Genomic DNA, 21,639 nt, shown 5'->3' with positions numbered 1-21,639 from the left:
CTTTTGCCTGGACTGAGTTGTACGAAGCCTATCCTGAATAATCCTAACCTTGTCCAAGGCATCCTAAACCAGATCCGTACCAAACAATCGAGCCTCTCCCGGCTCAAACCATCCAACCGGAGATCTACACCGCCTACTATATAAACCCTCATAATGAGCCATCTGGATACTCGACTTGTAACTGTTGTTGTAGGCAAACTCTGCTAAAGGCAAAAACTGATCCCACGAGCCTCCAAAGTCAATGACACAAGCTCGAAGCATATCTTCCAAAATCTGAATAGTCCGCTCAGACTGCCCGACCATCTGAGTATGAAATGTTGTACTCAACTCAACCTGGGTGCCCAACTCTCGTTGAACTGCTCTTCCAGAAACGCGAGGTAAACTGCGTAGCTCGGTCCGAAATGATAGATACAGGATACCATGAAGACGAACAATCTCTCGGATATAGATCTAAGTTAACCTCTCGGATGAATAGGAGACTGCCACAAGAATGAAATGCGCTGACTTGGTCAGCCTATCAAGAATGACCCATACTGCGTCGAACTTCCTCCGAGTCTGTGGGAGTCCAACAACGAAATCTATAGTGATTCGGTCCCACTTCTACTCGGGAAGCTCAATCCTCTGAAATAAACCACCAGGCCTCTGATGCTCGTACTTAACCTGCTGACAATTCAAACACCGAGCTACATATGCAACGATATCCTTCTTTATTCTCCACCACCAATAATTCTGCTGCAAATCCTGATACATTTTCGCGGTGCCCGGATGAATAGAGTACCGGGAGCTATGGGCCTCCTCTAAAATCAACTCTCGGAGCCCATCCACATCAGGCACACAAACTCAACCCTGCAATCTCAAAACTCCATCATCATCTAAGGTAACCCGCTTGGTACCTCCACGCTGCACTGTGTCTCTAAGGACACACAAATGGGGATCATCATATTGTCGATCATGGATACGCTCCAATAATGTAGAACGAGCGGCTGTGTAAGCTAACACACGACTGGGCTCAAAAACATCCAACCTCGTGAACTGATTGGCCAAAGCCTGAACATCCAAATCATGCGGCCTCTCACCGACCGGAATATAAGCAAGACTGCCCATACTGGCTGACTTCCTACTCAAAGCATCGGCCACCACATTGGCCTTCCCCGGATGATATAAGGTGGTGATATCATAATCTTTCAACAACTCCAACCACCTCCTCTGCCTCAAATTCAACTACTTTGCTTGAACAAATACTGAAGACTCTTGGGATTTGTGAATACCTCACATGCCACGCCATACAAATAATCCCTCCAAATCTTCAACGCATGAACAATGGCTGCCAACTCCAAGTCATGAACCGGATAGTTCTTCTCATGAATATCCAACTACCTCGAAGCATTGGCAATGACCTTGCCATCTTGCATCAACACTGCACCAAGTCCAATACGAGACGCATCACAATAAACTGTATAAGGCCCTGAACCTGTGGGTAATACCAACACCGGTGCCATAGTCAGCTAACTTGAGCTTTTGAAAGCTCGCCTCATACTCGTCCGACCATCTGAACAGGGCACCCTTCTAGGTCAACCTAGTCATCGGGGCTGTGATAGTTGAGAACCCCTCCACGAACCGATGATAGTAGCCTGCCAAATCCCAAGAAACTCCGAATCTCTATAGCTGATGTTGATCTAGACCAGTTCTTGACCGCCTCAATCTTCTTCGGATCAACCCGAATACCCTCTGCTGATGCAACATGACCCAGGAATGCAACTGAACTCAACTAAAACTCACACTTCGAGAACTTAGCATATAACTATCCCTTAAGGTCTGAAGAACCACTCTAAGATGCTGCTCGTGCTCTTCCTGGCTGCGGGAATATATCAAAGTATCATCAATGAAGACTATCACGAACGAATCCAAATAAGGCCTGAACACTCGGTTAATCAAATCCATAAAGGCTGTTGGGGCATTTGTCAACCCGAAAGACATAACCAAGAACTCATAATGCCCGTACCGAGTGTGGAAAGTTGTCTTAGGGACATCGGATGCCCTAATCCTCAACTGATGGTAGCCAGATCTCAAGTCAATCTTTGAAAATATCCTAGCACCCTGAAGCTAATCAAACAAATCATCAATCCTTGGCAATGGATACTTATTCTTGATTGTAACCTTGTTCAACTGCCGGTAATCAATACACATTCTCATCGACTCATCCTTCTTCTTAACAAACAGCACCGACGCACCCCAATGCGAAACACTAGGTCTAATGAAACCCTTTTCAAGCAAGCCTTGCAACTGTTCCTTCAACTCTTTCAACTCAGGCGGGGCTATAGATACGGCGGGATAGAAATGGGCTGAGTGCTCGGAGCCAAATCAATGCAAAAATCAATATCCCTGTTGGGTGGCATACCCGGCAAGTCTGAAAGGAATACCTCAGGAAACTCACGAACAACGGGCGCAGAATCAATAAGGGGAATCTCAACACTAGAATCACGAACATATGCCAAATAGGCCAAATACCCCTTCTCGACCATACGCTGAGCCTTCACATAAGAGATAACACTACGGGTAGAATGACCAGGAGTCCCTCTCCACTTTGAACGAGGTAAACCCGGTAAATCTAAGGTCACAGTCTTGGCATGACAGTCCAAGATAGTATGGTAAGGTGAAAACCAGTCCATCCCCAATATAACATCGAAATCGACCATGTCTAAAAGCAACAAATCTACACGAGTCTCAAGACCCCCAATCACCATAATACAAGAACGATGGACTCGATCAACTACAGTAGAATCACCCACCGGTGTAGACACATAAACGGGAACACTCAATGAATCACTAGGCATAACCAGATACGGTGCAAAATAAGATGACACATACGAGTAGGTGGACCTTGGATCAAATAACACTGAAGCATCTCTATCACAAACCAGAATAGTACCTGCACCTCCACCTCTAATACCTTTACCTCCACTTCTAGCATCTCTACCTCCACCTCTAATAGATCTACCTCCACCTCCATCTAACTGAGCGGGCTGGACGAGTCGCTCAATGAACCTCCTCACTCTCTCTCACAGTGGGAAGTTTGATAAGAGCATGACATGCCAAGTCGATGAATCTGATCTTGTACTGAATAACAGTCATAGAACCCTGCTGGAGACGCTCAAATTGCCTCCGATAGACCTCTCTCTAAGTGATGTGGAGAAACTCCTCCAGAAATAGCTGAGTAAATTGCTCCTAAGTCAAAGCTGGCGATCCGGTTAGTCTAGCCAAACAGTAATCCCTCCACCAAGTCTTGGCGGATCCAGACGAGCGAAAAGTAGAAAAATCGACCCCATTGGTCTCCACGATCCCCATGTTCCTAAGAACCTCGTGATAGCGGACTAGATAATCTTGGGGATCCTTAGAAGATGCACCACTGAAAGTAGTGGTGAAGAGCTTGGTAAAACTTATCCAACCTTCACAAAGCCTCCAAAGACGTAGCTGATCTATCACCGGTCTGTGCTGCTGCTCGGCTGAAAAAGCAGTACATGACCTCACCATTCGCGAAAGGACAAAGGTAGGGGTTTCAATTTAGCACTGAAAGAACAAAATCGCATGACAGGAAAGAATGAATGTGAAGTTTTTCCTAACTCTGTAGCCTCTGAGGGATAAATACAGACGTCTCTGTACCGATCCCTCAGACTCTACTGAGCTTGTCCGTGAATTGTGAGACCCATGTAACCTAGAGCTCTGATACCAACTTGTCACGACCCGGATTTTCCATCCTCGGGAGTCGTGATGACGCCTATTAATGTGAGCTAGGCAAGCCAATTATGTGAACAATTTACCTTTTTTTACCCATTTCATATTCGTTAACAATTGCGAAGTAGTAACATTTAAACAGCGGAATTTAACATAAGCGGAAGAAAAAGCAATAAGCTAGCTGAACATGAATCCAATACAACTATTGAGTCTCGACTACTTAGAACTGGTGTCACAGTTTCACAGACGGTCTAAGAATACTACAATTAAAGGTTTGAAAGAAATAAATACAACACTGTCTTTGGAAATACATGAAAGAAACAAGAATAGTAGATAGAAGGAGACGCCAAGGCCTGCGGACGCCTGCAGGACTACCTCGGGTCGACTGATGAGCAAGAATCAGCAATCCCACTACGGTACGAAGTCTACAACATTGGGATCTGCACAAAAGAGTGCAGAGTGTAGTATCAGTACAACCGACCCTGTGTGCTGGTAAGTGCCTAGCCTAACCCCGGCGAGGTAGTGACGAGGCTAAGACAAAACTACTAAATAAACCTGTGTAGTTCAATTATATACAGCGGGAAAGAAATATAGAAATAAACAAGTAAAGTTGGGATGGGGAAACATGCTTCGGGGAATAGCAGGTAAAACAGAATATCAAGAGAATTATTAAGGAATCAAAACCACCCACTAACACGAAAAAGGAACAAAGGCAAATTTCACTTCTTTTCGTATCTTGTGGCAGGCGTGCCACCCGCTCCCATTTCACTTGTCTTGTGGTAGGCGTACCACCTGCTCCCATTTCATTATACCTTTGTTGCAGCGTGCAATTCGATCCACATTTAATATTGTTGGGGCATGCAACCCGATCCACATATAATATTGTTGCGGCGTGCAACCCGATCCACATATAATATTATTGCGGCGTGCAACCCGATCCACATATATTATTGTTGCGGCGTGCAACCCAGTCCACATATATTATTGTTGCGGCGTACAACCCAGTCCACATATAATATTTACAATTATAACGAGTGTCCCGACAAGAGATCAATAAGGTCTACACTGTCCCGGCAAGGGATTCGACAGCATAAGCAAGCACATCCCGGCAAGGGAGAAACAACTATAACCAAACTTGATACCACACCAAACTACCTCAGCTATAACCAAACTCGTTACAACATCTAACCACCTCAGCTATAACCAAAATCGTCACCACACCTAACTACCTCAACTATAACCAAACTCGTTACAACATCTAACCACCTCAGCTATAACCAAACTCGTCACCACACCTAACTACCTTAGCTATAACCAAACTCGTCACCACACCTAACTACCTCAGTTATAACCAACCTCATTCCGACACCTAACTACCTCAGCTATACCCATAATCCCTACCCAACACAAAGAATCCTCAACTTAAGCATTTGTAATATCAATTAAGAATACAATGCAAGGGAACCACAATTCAACAATAGCCCGGCAACGGAGCAACATAATGGTCTCTTCTTTTCCTCACTCTTACTTCACAATTCACTTCACAACTCGAGCCTATGCTCTAGAGTTTCAATTTTCACTTATACTTTCACAACTCACTTCACAACTCGAGCCAATGCTCTAAAAGTTCAATTGTCACTTATACTTTCACAATTTCACTATACAACTTGAGCCAACACTCCTCAATGTTCATAGGTCACAATTCTTTCCACAAACTTCATACAACAATTAGAAATCTTCACCAAGGCATGAATAATACAACAAAATCATGAAAATCACAATATAAGACTCACAGTCATGCTTGACACCAACGTATAGATACTTGTCACCGTTCCTATACGTCGTACTCAACAAGAAGCAAATAGCAAATAGGACACAACTCCTAATCCCTCAAGCTAAGGTTAGACCAAACACTTACCTCGATGCCTCGAACACAACTCAAGCTTCAATTATAGCTTTACCCCTTGATTCCACTGCCAATTCGCTCATATCTAGTCACAAATTACTTAATTACATCAATAAACGCTAAATGAATCAACCCCAATGCATGAAAATGAGTTTTCCAAAGTTTTACCCAAAAAGTCAAAAATCACCATCGGGCCCACATGGTCAAAACCCGAGGTTCGAACCAAAACTCGATTACTCATTCCCCCACGAACCCAAATATAGATTTGTTTTGAAATCGGACCTCAAATCGAAGTCCAAATCTTCAATTTTTGAAAAATCTAAGTTCTACCCAAAACACCCAATTTCCCCCATGAAAATCATTGATTTGAAGTTGAAATCATGTTAAAAGATATTAATGATTGAAGAAAACTAGTTAAAAATGACTTACATTTGATTTGGAGAAGAAAGGGTTGTTTGAAAAATCGCCTCTTATGTTTTTGGGGTTTTGAAAAATGAAAAATGACTGAAAATCCCGTCTATTTATACCCCTCTCAGACCCCCTGTGCGGACCGCACAAAATGGACTGCGGCCGCACAGGCCTTCCTGAAGTGTTGCGGTCTAGTCCACTGTGCGGACCGCACTAAATGGACCGCGGCCGCACAGGTCTCCACCGCGCTCCGCACGAAGCCGACCGCAGACCGCACTGCAGCGCCCTGTGCGGACCGCACAAAGCCGACCGCACAAAGCCGACCGCGGCCGCACAGCCTTCACTGCGCACCGCACAAGGTCGACCGCGGACCGCACTGGTAGGGCTCAGAGACCTGCAATTTTTTTTCCTGGTTTTAAACCTAAAACATCCCGAAGCCTACCCGAAACTCACCCGAGCCCTCGGAACTCCAAACCAAGCATACATGCTAACTCAACAACATCATACGAATTTATCCGTGGGATCAAATCGCCAAAATAACCTCAATAACAATGATCAAACCTCAAAATCAACAACTTTTTCTCAAACTTCATCAAGTATCAAATTTAGTAATTTAGGTCCGAATCACGTCAAACGACGTCCGTTTTCAACCAAATTTTACAGAAATGACTTAAACCAATATATAAGACCTGTACCGGAACCAAAATACGGGCCTGATACTATCGCTTTCTAATCAGATTTCATTTCAATTTTCCTTAAACAATTTTAGAAAACAATTTCCTTTAAAAAAAATTCATTTCTCGGGCTTGGGACCTCGGAAATTTGATTCCGGGCATACGCCCAAGTCCCTACGGACCCTCCAGGACTGTCAAATTACGGGTCCGGGTCCGTTTACCCAAAACGTTGGCCGAAGTCAAATTTAATTCATTTTACAGTCAAAGCTTATCATTTTTCATAGATTTTCACATTTAAGCTTTCCGACTACGCGCCCGGACTGCGTACGCAAATCGAGGTGACTCTAAATGAGGTTTTCAAGGCCTCGGAAACACAAAATTTAATTTAATGCAAGTGATGACCTTTTGGGTCATCACATTTGATAATGAAGTAAGTAGTTAAGGATTGACTTGCCTAGCTCTCATTACATCACGACTCCCGAGATATGGGAAATCCGGATTGTGACATATATATATATATACCCTAATTTGTTACTTTTAAGGCTAAATTGCTTGATTTGGTGTAAATATCATACTACACACAGTGTTAACACTAAAGAAACATGTCTTGCATATAAGCTTTTATGAATAACTACAGTTAAATAATATCTATTCGCATTTAGTTTGTTACTTATTTCTTGAAATTAAGAGTACACCAAAGCTGATATTTTTTTAATTATATAATAACCACCATCCTCAGTCCAAACAGCATTAAAGCTGATTTTTTTTTCGATATATGAAAAAAGAATACAGCGAAAGGTGCTTTAATTCTTTGTCTCATTCTAATGATCTAATCTAGATGCACCATGATCCTTTGGAGAAGATTTATTTTTTAAAACTATTTCGCAATATTTTTTAGGTGATAAGATAATAGCAGCCTTCTTCACTCTAATTCGCAATATTTAAAAATAAAATAAAATTAAGCCGACTGATAAAAAGACTGAAGAACAATCCAAGAAATAGAAATTCAAACATAGAATGAAAAATCACTTTATGTAGTGAAAGATAGAATGTCTTAGATCCCATTTGTTTATTTTCTAAAATTTTAAATGTTCGAACAAAAATAAATATCTCACTTTTAAAATACTATTTATAATTCCGAGTATTAGATAACTTATTTTATTTAGATTACTTGTTTTTTAGCTTAATTTATACTGTTTACTTCAATAAAAAATATAAAGCTCAAAAGAAATAATAACATTAGGATATTACATCCATCAAATAAAGAAATTAAAAAAACCCAAATTATATTAGGTTAGTGTTGCGGAAGCCAAATGTATATAGTGTGAATAAGTCACAACTACTATACCAACAATTGTGACAGTCACCAAATAATAAATAAGACAATAAAACAACAATAAAGGAAACACCAGAATTTACGAGGTTCGACTAATTTTGCCTACTCCTCGGACACAACCAATATTTTATTTCACTCCAAAAATACAAGTGAAATAATACTAAAGAGAGAAGATACAAATGCCTTAAACAGATGAGAAGGAAAATGAGAGGTGTGTGTAAATCCTAAACATTAGGCCTTCTTTTATAGGAAAAATTTCCCAACCAAATGGCTAACCCACCGATGTGGGACTTTGCCAAATTCAACAAATCTCCACCTTGGCAAAATTCAACATCTTCAATCTTCTCTCAATAATAAATTTTGATTGTGTTTTCATCTTTAATCTTCAGTTTTCAACAATGTTGATCAAATCCAAACAATGTTGAAACTTGACCGCAGTTACCACCTTTGTCAGCATATCAGCAGGATTCTCTGTAGTATGAATTTTCTTCACCGTGACTCCACCTTCTTCTATGATTTCTCGTACGAAATGATACCGAACATCAATGTGCTTCGTCCTTGCATGATAAACTTGGTTCTTCGCTAATTGAATAGCACTTTGACTAATACAAAAAATTGTGATACCTTTTTGTTCAACACCAAGCTCCTTTAGCAATCCTTGAAGCCAAATTGCCTCTTTTACAGCCTCTGTAATAGCCATGTACTCTGCCTCTGTTGTAGATAAAGCAATTGTTGACTGCAAAGTAGACTTCCAACTAACTGGTGCCTTTGCAAAAGTAAACACATAACCAGTAGTTGATCTTCGTTTGTCCATATCACCCGCAAAATCTGAGTCACAATATCTAACTACAAACTGATTGTCTTCCTGCTCAAAAACTAACCCGACATCTACAGTATTATGAATATACTGTAGAATCCACTTCACAGCTTGCCAATGCTCCTTCCCTGGATTGTGCATATATCTGCTAATAACTCCAACAGCTTGTGAAATGTCAGGCCTTGTGCAAACCATTGCATACATCAAGCTACCAACAGCATTTGCGTATGGTACCTTTGACATATACTCTCGTTCAGCTTCATCCATTGGCGACATAGTAGTACTTAGCTTAAAATGGGGAGCAAGTGGAGTACTAACTGGCTTAGTCTTGTCATCTATGCCAAAACGTTGTAGTACTCTCTTCAAATATTCTTTCTGAGATAAACAGAGTTTCTTTGAACGTCTATCTCTAATTATCTCCATGCCAAGAATTTTCTTTGCCTCACCCAGATCCTTCATCTCGAACTCCTTCTTCAGTTGAATCTTCAACTTATCAATTTCTTCCGAATTCTTGGAAGCTATCAACATATCATCAACATATAGGAGAAGATATACAAAGGAACCATCTTTAAGCTTGTGCAAATACACACAATGATCGTATTTGCTTCTCTTGTACCCTTGCCGCAACATAAACTCGTCAAATCGCTTGTACCATTGTCTAGAAGATTGTTTCAATCCGTACAACGATTTTTCAAGTTTGCACACCATATTTTCTTTTCCAGCAACTTTGAATCCTTCTGGCTGAGTCATGTAGATTTCCTCCTCCAAGTTTCCATGTAAAAACGCAGTTTTTATATCCATCTGAACTAGTTCCAAATCCAATTGTGCTACCAAAGCCAACATAATTCTAATGGAGGAATGTTTTACAACTGGAGAAAACACTTCATTGTAATCAATTCCCTCCTTTTGAGCATATCCTTTGGCCACCAATCTTGCTTTGTAGCGAACATCTACTTGGTAAGGAAATCCTTCCTTCTTTGTAAATATCCATTTGCACCCAATTGCTTTCTTTCCCTTCGGGAGATTGGCCAATCTCCATGTATCATTCTGATGAAGGGACTGTATTTCATCATTCATGGCAATCCTCACTTATCTTCTTCTGAACTTTGGACAGCGTCTTTATAAGTGGTAGGAACATCATCAGCTACAATTGAGGTTGCACAAGCAACCGTCTCTATGAGACGAACAGGTTTCGTTATTGTTCTTTTTGGCCTGCTGGTTGCTATTGATTCAAGTTGTTGTTGAGGTTCTTGAGTTGGAATCTCCTCTACTGGCTCTCCTTCCAGAGGGTAATCTTCATTTGTTTCCTCCTCTGCTTCTTGTGTAGGAAAAATAAATTTTCCCTCAAACTCCACCTGCTTAGAAGCACCTTTATTTTGTTTGGTATCTTCTGTTACCTTATTTACCATAGATTCATCAAAGGTAACATCCCTGCTGAATATTACTTTCTTTGTCATAGGACACCATAAGCGATATCATTTGACTCCAGAAGTAATTCCCATAAAAATAGCCTTCTTTGCCCTTGGATCTAATTTTGACTCCATCACATGATAACATGCAGTTGAGCCAAACACGTGCAAAGAGTTATAATCTACAGCAGGTTTTCCATACCATTTTTCAAATAGTGTCTTGCCATCAATAGCAGCAGATGGTAAGCGATTAATGAGATGACATGCATATGTAACTGCCTCAGCCCAAAGTTCTTTGCCCAAGCCAGCATTGGACAACATACACCGTACCTTCTCCAGCAAGGTCCGGTTCATACGTTCTGCCACTCCATTCTGTTGTGGTGTATGTCTAACAGTGAAGTGTCGGACGATGCCATCATTTTCACAGACCTTATTGAAATAATCATTTTTGTATTCACCTCCATTGTCTGTGCGAATACACTTGATCCTCCTGCCTATTTGATTCTCCACCATCGTCTTCCATTTGAGAAAAATTCCCAGCACTTCATCTTTGTTTTTCATTGTATACACCCACACTCTTCGGGAAAAATCATCAACAAAGGTTACAAAATAGTGCTTCCCACCTAATGAAGGTATTTTGGAAGGACCCCAAACATCAGAGTGTACATAATCCAAAATGCCTTTAGTATTATGGATCGTTGTACCAAATTTAACCCTTGTCTGTTTCCCTTTGACACAATGCTCACAAAACTCCAAGTTGAAAGCCTTTACTCCTTTTAACAATCCTTGATCTGATAGAGTTTTCAAGGATTTTCCTCCAGCATGTCCCAAGCGCATGTGCCATAGCTTGGTTGCTTCTGTCTCTTTGTCGTCACTGGATGTCACTGTCGCTGTCCCAATAACTGTACTGCCACGATAGCGGTACATATTATTATTCTTCCGATTAGCCTTCATTACCACTAGTGCACCAGAGCATACTCTCATCACTCCATTTTCTGCAATGATTTTGAACCCTTTTGATTCTAGGGCTCCCACAGAGATGAGATTCTTCTTCAAATCCGGTACATATCGAACATCTGTTAATGTTCTGATCATTCCATCATGGTTCCTTAATCGTATTGAACCAATTCCATATGAGGTAAGAGGGCTGTTACCCGCTGTGTGGATGACTCCATATTCTCCTTCTTGAAATTCCACAAACCAGTCCCTGTTGGGACACATATGATGGCTACAAGCCGAGTCCATCAACCATATGTCTGATGATGTTAATGACTCTGTTGTAACTAATGAGAAGTCTGAATCATCACAATCAGCTACATTTGAATCCATAATGGCCTTTCCATTGTTATATTTGGCCTTATTCTTCAGCTTCGGACAGTCTTTCTTCCAGTGCCCTTTTTCTCGACAAAAGGCACATTCATCTTTGCTGGGTCTGGATCTTGACTTGGATCTTCCCTTCTTTGTCCTTATTTGACTTTGAGGACGACCCCTCACAAATAGTGCTTCTCCTTCTCCGCCCTTCTGTTTTTCTCGCTTTCTTTGTTCATAGCTGTACAAAGCCGAACAAACTTCTCTGAGAGAAATTTCGTCATTTCCATGGAGTAGAGTAGTTTCAAGGTGCTCGTCCTCATCAGGAAGTGACGCCAACAACATTAAGGCCAAGTCACCATCATCATAAGTTGTATCCATATTTTGCAAATCTGTGACCAACTTATTGGAACTGGTGATATGTTCATTCATCGTGGTACCAGGAACATAGGTGAAGTGAAACAGTCTCTTCTTCATTTACAATTTATTTTGACTATTTTTCTTCAAAAATTTATCCTCCAGTGCTTTACATAATTTACTTGCAGAAGTTTCCTTTGTGTATGGATATTTCTGCTCTCTAGCAAGGTAGGATCGAATGGTACCGCAAGCAACACGGTTGATAATTCTCCAATCTTCTTCTCCAATAACATCTGGTTTCTTTTCTTCAATGGCCAGATCTAGCCCTTGTTGAAAAAGGACATCTAGAACCTCGCCTTACCACATCCCAAAATGTCCGGACCCGTCAAATATTTCGACCGCAAATTTCGCATTTGACACAATTCTTGTCATAAGCGAAGATGCCAGTGATGACGTATTGTTGACACTTGATGTAGATTCTTCTTGTTTATTGTCTCCCATCTTTGACACAAATATTATTTAATAGCTGACGACACAAATCAAGATTATTTCTTTTCTGGTGTGGAAGATCAGACTAAGCTGCAACCACAGAGCATACTCAGACAGAACCTTGACTCAGTTACCAAGATAAATCTTTTCTGATGTGGAAAATCAGACTATGCTGTAACCACAGAGCATACTTAGACAGTACCTTGGCTTTGATACCAATTGTTGCGGAAACCAAATGTATATAGTGTGAATAAGTCACAACTACTATACCAAAAATTATGACAGCCACCAAATAATAAATAAGACAATAAAACAACAATAAAGGAAACACCAGAATTTATGAGGTTCGACTAATTTTGCCTACTCCTCGGACACAACCAATATTTTATTCCACTCCAAAAATACAAGTGAAATAATACTAAAGAGAGAAGATACAAATGCCTTAAACAGATGAGAAGGCAAATGAGAGGTGTGTGTCAATCCTAAACATTAGGCCTTCTTTTATAGGGGAAAAATCCCCCCCAAACTTAACTCCCAACCAATGTGGGACTTTGGCATTTTGCCAAACTTCAACAAAATGTACCCATAAATATACTTGTGTTTGGAAAATCAAGATTTAGCATTTTCAACGCTTTTTAAATTTTTGTGATATAGATTTTAATCAACTTGACAAGCTTTAATTTGGTACCATCACTTGTACCATATGTTGTGCTTTATCTCCACTTTCTCCTTCCCTCCCCACACAAACAACTCCAACATTTATATGTTTTCTTCTTCTCAAATTTATTTTTCTAAGGAAATCTCCTCATTGGTTCAAAAAGGATAAGCACATCATCATCATCATCTTGTATTCTCTCTCGTCACTTTTTCCTCCTCCCTTTCTTTTTTCTTTTCTTTTCTTATTTACACCCTTCAATTAATTAAAAAAAAAAAGATTTTTATCCCTTTCCAAAAATAATAGCCGATAATATATATTTTGACCGACCGACCAATTTATATTTTGCCCTTAATATTATCTATCTTTTAGAATTTTTGTATATCTTTTAAAAAAGGTATTGATTCATTTAATCATAAGGACAATTTATCTAGGCTACCCAATATCATTTATTTCTATTTAAATCTCCTATTTGATTACTAATTGATAGAATATGAGTAGATTTAATAAAAAAAAAATAATAAGTGGCTTCTTCTTTTCTTTTCTTTACTTTTTAAAAAAAACGTATCAAATATTTTGAGATAAATTCAGCTTGTATAAAAATTTAGACATGTCCTTGAATTACCATTCCGTGTGTTAATAGTCCTACCTAGTCTCTCACCCTCAGCAATCAATAACTAAATTCCTTAAACAAAAAAAAAAAAACTAAACCTCTTTATTTTTTACTACATAATACTTTGATTATATTAGTGGTAGTTTGTGCGTTTTAGATCAATAATGCCTACTTTAACTTGCACGCATATTATCCGTTGCTTACGTACCATATCGAAGGTCTTAATCCACTTCAATACGGATAATTAATTTATTAATTGTGTTAAATAAGTTTTAGGGTTATCCAAAAGTGTCTCCAAATTACTGACCAAAGAGAGTATGTATAAAGATTATTAGAGATTTATAGTGCTATTATATTATCACCACTAACTGAGGTTTATGTGTCAGAGGTTTGGACCACATTTTTATAGTGATTAGAGAGACGAAATTGCCAAATCGACAGTGACATGTTGATAAATACCTATTCAAATAATTTAAGATTTATTACAGTATAAGAAATTAGGTTAGAGAAATCATGAGATTTATCATAATAAAGGTTAGATCATGATTTGTTTTCCCTGTTTGATTGGTTGATTAAGCATTTCAACATTATTAGATACATTTGAAAAACCATTAGTTGGACCATCAAAGACTTTTTTTGCAACTAATCATCTCAATTAGTACATTAAATGGAACTCTTTAAACAATGACTCGGTGGAGGGGCGGAAGGGGTGGGTTGGGCAGATTCTACGGAAGCTTAAAACTAGGGGTATCAATGGATATTTAAAAATCGACTAAATCGACTGAATCGTACCTTACCGAATCGATTTTTAGTTTTTTTTAATAAAACCGTAGTTTTTATATAAATCTATAACTGTACCGATAATTAGGGTAGATTTTATTTTATGAAAATAAACCGAAAAAATACCGATCCGTACCGAATAAATTTACAATGTGAAAATTATATTTATATATTAAGTTTAAAAATAATAAACATTAAATTTTTTCTTAGGTCTTGGAATTATGAAACAGTTACAAGCAAACAAGTAATTAAACTCAAATCCTAATTTCCAAACTTATTATGCTACTTCTATTTGAAACTAACTTATGTCCAACATATTTACTAGCAAGACACAAGGTATTATAACGATTATGAGTAGCAAATTATAATGTATTAAATATGTTTCCTTTCGTATGATTTAGATTTATCTTTTTGAATGTTTAATCTTCTATAGATTTATTCTTGAATACCAACTTGGTTAATATCTTTCCACTTGTGTGATTTATATATATTTTTTATTTTCTTAGTTTCTTTTACGTTGTTGTAGAATAGTTGATAGATCTATACTCTATTCATCACCTTTTAAACTGTAAAAATATCTAGAAAGTTTTTCTAAATCCTATAATAGTACGTATGTTGTTGCATTCTATTTTTACTAGTGACTTTTTACATGATATTTAAAATAATTACCCAAAATTAACCGTACTGATAATGAAGAGAAACCGACATGATTGGAACGGTTTTGAAAAATCTAATTTTGATTATATATAATAGAATAACCGAAAAATTGGTATGATACAAATTTTATAAAATAACCAGCCGAACCGAACTATTGACACCCCTACTTAGAACCACATGGTTTCTCCTTGTCTAAAAAGGTACAGTAATTTTTTCCAAGAAAAAAACTAAAAACAGCTTCTGCTTCTAAAAAATAGCCTTTTTTAAAATAAAAAAATTAAAGTACTTTTTTTCTCAAAGTTTTGCCAAATACCCCAATTTTAAGGAAAAAAAAATATTTTTTTGAAAGGAAAAAACACGTGTTACATTAAAGAAGCTTGAACAAATAAGTCATTCATATGTTGGTAACATCATGGAAATGTTGTATAAGGGTATCCTTATTGCTGTGACAATGATTAAAACATACTGGTGTAGTATAAATTTATACAAGCGCGATGCTTTAGTTTTATTGACGGATTCGACAAAATTCAATAGCCTTGGCTCAACTTTTATATATATGGTAAAAAAATCAACTCAATAGATATAAATAAATTTTCCAGAATTTAATAAGCTCATTTTCTAGAATTCAAATTAAAACTCATAAAATCAAAAACTTATGACTTTGATTCCATATGATTAAATTTGACTTTTCATTTCCTTTCCAGACAAGCTATAGTTTTAGAGAGAACTACTTTTTCTCTTTTATGTATTCGTCATGTAATATAGTAGGTTAAAATATATTATTCCTAATAGACGAAAAAAAAAAGGAAACACGTGTTTGTTTACGGTAAAATGGCACAGTTGAATTTGGTATGTGGTTTATAGACAAACGAACTGATTTGATCTCAAAAATAATAAATGAATTAAATAAAATGCAAGACTTAGCGTTATAATCAAAATAAACAACAGGTAGCTGATTCCGGGAGCAGGGCTTCCGAAGATAGTGATAGGAACAATATTTGGCAAAAAGTAAAGTGTTATTTAGCTTGAGAATAATGTGTAGCATAAGTCTTGCCAAAGATTTCGTGTGTTACAATGGTTGTTGAAGTCACTATTTATAGATATATCTAGGGAACAAGGTCCTAGGATCAAGCCCCTCTTACATGACAATAATGGGGGTCATTGATGGATATGTAACGGCAGGTCATGAATGCCAAAATTTTCTGCAACAGCTGTGTATTTAATACTGAGAAATATTTTTTATTAAATATCAACCAGTGATAAAATATTTGTTTGCTCCCATTGACTATGTTCCCTACGGGGTCTACCCGGTGCCAACTGAAGTTGTTTTCATCGGTCTTGGTTTCCACTCGCTTCATCTTTTGTCTGCCTCCGGTTTCACGTGTCACGCTATCATTCGAGCATTTAATATAAACCGATTTTACCCTGTACAGATAGTCCCTCTGCTTTCCGGTGGCACATCTTTGTGTCACCGAGAAATTGGTGAATCTTCCTTTCTTGATGGAAAATTTTTCGAACCCTTCTAAAATGTTTCTGACGCTTGATAAGCCCCATGTCCTCGCATTTAATACCCAAGCACGTGTTACTTCACGATTTAGCAATATTTTTGCTGGTTCTCGAGGTAATCATGTCCACAATTTTAGTCATCTATTCCTTTACTTATACGCCTCATTCTTCTTCTTTCACTTCTCACAGTTTCATAAAGTCTCTCAACTTCTTTGCATTAAACTTCTTTCTGCTTCCATCTTTCTTTGATTTCCTTTAAAAAACTCTTATCACCTTTTGCTGATTATGTCTTCTAACACTAATTCTTTCAAGAACTCCGGTCTTCCTACGGTAAGCACCATCATCCCCAAACATCTCAACACAACCAAGGATTTCGAAAAGAAGTTCCATACTTCAAACCATCTCACTTGGGCTGTTGGCAAATACCCTTCTTCTATACGCCCTTCCAGTATTCCTGTTGTGAAGGAGGACTGTGACTATCATGCCTTAGACATCATTGCTCCCGATCTGGTGGAGTGAGTCACCTTCACAAAGAAGCATTTTACGTATGTTTACACGTATCCCTTCACTTTGGGTTTGTTTTCTTGAGTAGGGGACTTGACCTTGTGGTTTTGGAACTGTGCCATCGGTACTAGGTTTGTTTGGCACATGTGAGCCCTTCGTTGTGGCAAACGGTAGCATGTCTGCGGCGGCTGCGCCAGGAAACGAAGGAGCCCCTCACCTTGGCTCATATGATGAACCTCTACTCTCCCAAGATCTTTCGCGGGGGAGTAATAAATTTCAGCAAGCGTGGCCACCATGCGTTGCTTACTAGCATAGATAACGACAGTGACCATGGATGGATGGAGTAGTTTGTTGTCATTGCCACCAGGGATATCATCCCAGCCACAACTTCATCCTTACCTGAGTCCTGGACTCGTTCAGGTAAGTTCAAAGTCTATCTCTTTTTCTGAAAAAGGCTATTTCATGTCATTGCAACTCTTCTACTTTCATTATGTCAGCAATTCGGTGGACAACACCAAGGGTTGAAGACCTGGATCAGTGGGTTCAGAAGATTCTAGACATCACCACGCCTGAGACCTGCTGGTTGAAATAGTTGGCCCCCAACTATGGGTGGAGGGCCAAGAACCACGGTAAACTGATTTTACATTCATTTTATCTTTATACATAAGAAAATTGGCTAACTCCACCTTTTTGTTGGATTCAGGTCTCCCGCAAGGTTTTGTTTCCATCCCTAAGGAGGACGTTTTGGTCGATCTCACAAAGGCTACGAGGTTGTTGAAGGAGGCTCTCACTCGGACAGGTTCCCTCGGGCCTGCTTCCGGTGCAAGCACTTCCTCTCGGAGTCCCCAGCCGGAGAACAAGTAACCAAAAAGGCAAAATTATTCCTCGGCCGAGGGTAAGAATAAGAAAGTGAAGAAAATCGTACCCGAGCTAGTTGTAACCACTGTGGTTATTGATGATGATAGGAAATCTAGTGATGAATGGGCTTTCCTACAAAGGAAACAACGACCTTCATTAGCTCAATAGAATGCTCAGTCTGAAGAGCTTAGAACCCAACTGAAGATGATGCCCGAGTGCTCTGGGGAGAATTTGACTTATTGGATAGTGTTGATTCTTCCTTTCCGGTCCCAATTGCTGCTCCCAGTGTGAGCACGTGATTTTTTCCCTATATATGAATAATTCTCAAAATCCCCAAACAAAAATAATTTTCTTTATTTTTACAATTTTTGTGCATTTTGGTGTCATTTTCTGATAATTGTTGCATTTTATTTGCGCATGTTAATTTTTATAAAATACAAAAATATTGCATTTTGGCATTTAGGCTTTAGTTTTATATTTTTAGTATCCATTAGGGTTTAAGTTGTTTAGAACAAAACATGAAAATCACAAAATTAGTTCACTTTTGCATTTGTCATGAAATAGTTTTTTATTTAAAACAATTTTTAGGAATTAATTAATCTTTGTTTTGAAATAATTAGGATTTCATGTTAGTTTTACATCTTTATAAAAATTAGAAAAATTAGAAAAAATTGTAAAAAATGGGAAAAAGAAAACAAAAAGGAAATAAAAAATATATAAGTAGAAATATGGTCTTAATAAAGGACCCAAAATTTGGGCCCAAAATCCGTTCTTAAAAACCACAGCCCAAACGGATCCCAGCCCAAAATCAATATCTATTCTAACCCCCAGCCCAAATCACCCCTCCTTGCCTGCCAACCCATCCTCGTGACCCGACCCGTCCGTAATACACTCAAAGACCCACCAGCTGATCAAACCCACAAACCACTAATCCTAAATCACCCACCCCCGCGACTGTTCTTCATCTGTGAAGAACACGCAAGCCAGGCCTCAAATCCGTCCCCAGTAAATCGTCAAAATTCACGCGAGTGAGCATCAAGGCCTCACCCACGCGTCCCTCTACCTATCCTCTTGCTGTTGCTAACAGATTTTCTGATGCCAAGATTCGCTTCTGTTCACTCGCTCGATTTTGAGAGGAAACACGCGATTAGAAGGTCCTAGAGATGATACGTTGGATGAATGTGAGGCATTAGATGGATTTCGTTCAATCCGAGCCCTACATTCATCCGGGGTTCGTTTCATAAAAAGGATTGAATCCGATCCTGTGAGGGGGGTTTTTTTCGGAGAGGATTTTTGGGGAAGGAGACAGAGGTTTACAAATAGCCTTTCTTCTTCTCCTCGATGGTTAATTTTTAGCTTAGTTCCAGTCTATAAAATATACACAAAAATAGTTTGAGTTTTCTTTTCTTTTTCCGAGTTTAATGTTGTTTTCTCTGTCAAAATCGGAGAGGAACAGTTTAGTGGTGAAGCAAGTTTAATTTTCATTCCAGTCTGAACTTTGGTTTTAAAATGGAGCTAGTTTGAGAATTGCTGAGTTCGTCGTTGTTCGAACTTCGTACTTCTACTCAGTTACTGCTGAATTGCTGTTCTTCGAGCTTTGATCTGCCATCGTGTTCCTGAGATAGTTTTGGAGTCGACACTGTGTAATCGTCTTCGATTCTGTTATTAAAAGAAATTCGAAATTTCAGGTTCAATCTTCATCTCTCTGTTCTTGCGATTCTGTTTTGTTTTAGTGCTTTGAACTGTGTGTTTCTGTCTCGAGTGCTCTGTTTGTGCTGGGATCGAATCTCGTGTTGAATGAATTCATTTTCAGTAGTCTGATGTATTTATGTATTTTCAGTTGGTAGAAGTCGAATTGAATAGTCGTCTTTCATTCCCCACATGTCTTGACAGTTATTCAAGCTTGGAGAATATTCTGAATCAAGTGTCGTCAACTTCAAATGAACAATGTGTTCATGTTCATTCTGGTTCTGTTTAGTTTAGCTTACATATGAATTGAACTCTGAAGTTGTCTACTCTGCAATACTGGTACAAATCTGATCGTTTGACAAATGCGTATGATCAAAGTCAGATTTGATTCTTGGTCGTTTGAGTCAGTGAAACACGTCATTTGCTGTTAGAATCAGTTTGATTAGCTATTTGATAAAGAAACTTATTACTGTTCAAATGGTCCCTAGTTCAGTAATGGGTTCTTTAGAGCTTTGTTGTAAGTGTTTGGGTTCAGTTTGCTCGTATAAGCTCGAGACGAGTTCCATAAGCACTGTTTGATATGTCTAGTTCCTTTCATCCTGTCATTCTTCCAGAATAGGACTATATTCTCTGGGTTCTTCTTTTCAGTATTAGGTTTGTTGATATATGCTCCTGATTTAGCTAAAGACCAGCTTGAACTCGTGTTAGTTCCGCGTTAAGTGATTTTTTTTAATGGTTCAGGTCTGTTTGTTTCAATTGTTTGGACTTAAAATTTAAGTTTGAGGTTCAGCGGTGAGAGTTGTTCGAATTGGTTAGTTCTATTATTGAGGTTTGGTACTTCTCTTGCTCTCTGATTGAGATAGATCATTTGTTGGAACTGAGATTTCCTTGGCATCTAAGTCTATTAAATCAATCAACGTTCTGTTTGATGTCACATGGTTTAGTTCCGTCAAGTTCGAGTCTGAAATAGTTTTTCCTATGTTGCTTCTCTGACCTGCTTGGACTAGTTTTCTCCACGCATTCGTTGTTGAAATCTGACCACCTCCATGATAAGGCAGTGGTGAATTTGAAGGTTTCAGGTGTCTTTCATGCTTTGTGGACATTTAGCATCCACAGAAGGACGACTACTTTTGAGATTTTTTTTCTCTCTATGCACAATGCTCACTCTTTATTCCTTTCAGATTGTTCAGGTCATTTTCATGTTTGCTCTATTTGGTAGTTGCAGTTCCCCTTCCTTAGTCGCTGCTCTCATTCTGCTGCTTTAAGGCATTTTATGCTCAACTAAAATAAGCATCAAGTGTATCGTAACTGTGCAAGCTATTTGTTGTGGTGTAGGAGTAACACAATGAACAGATTGTTTACATTAGCTTACATTTTATTAAAGTGCTTAACACACACTGGTGATGTCTTTAACCATGGCACCAGAAGAGCTAATTCAAGTCTAGTTTATCTGTGTAGATATAGTACAACCTGTTTTGCAGTTGTCCATTAACCTGACAGCCTAGAGCCAACTGCATTTAGATCAGTGTCTTGTGATGAAACCAATTACCACTTCTTTCACATCAGCTAGTTGAACTGTTGCATAATCTTGCCTTATTTGCATTCTTGAAGTTCTGTACTCAGTTCCTCAACTGTATATAGTGGAATCTATTGTAGCATATCATATTGTTCTTTGTCTCGTTTACTGGTAACTACTATGCGTCTGTTGAGATATTGTAAATGACCACTTTGACGTTAGCTTCCCGTGGTTGGGTTAATAACCAAAAATGGGTTTGCTTAGGCTGTTAGTTGATTCGGTTTAATAGTTCGGGGTGTGCCGTACCAAATAAAATCCCAACACTCATGGCCCTCATTTATTTATTTCTTTCAAATAATTAAAATTTGGGATAGCCCTTTAGCGAACTTCATGGTTTTTCCCAAAATAATATCACGTTATAATCT

Source organism: Nicotiana tabacum, chromosome 16 (assembly GCF_000715075.1).
Source record: "Nicotiana tabacum cultivar K326 chromosome 16, ASM71507v2, whole genome shotgun sequence".
Lineage (NCBI taxonomy): Eukaryota > Viridiplantae > Streptophyta > Magnoliopsida > Solanales > Solanaceae > Nicotiana > Nicotiana tabacum.
This window is presented reverse-complemented; position numbering follows the sequence as displayed.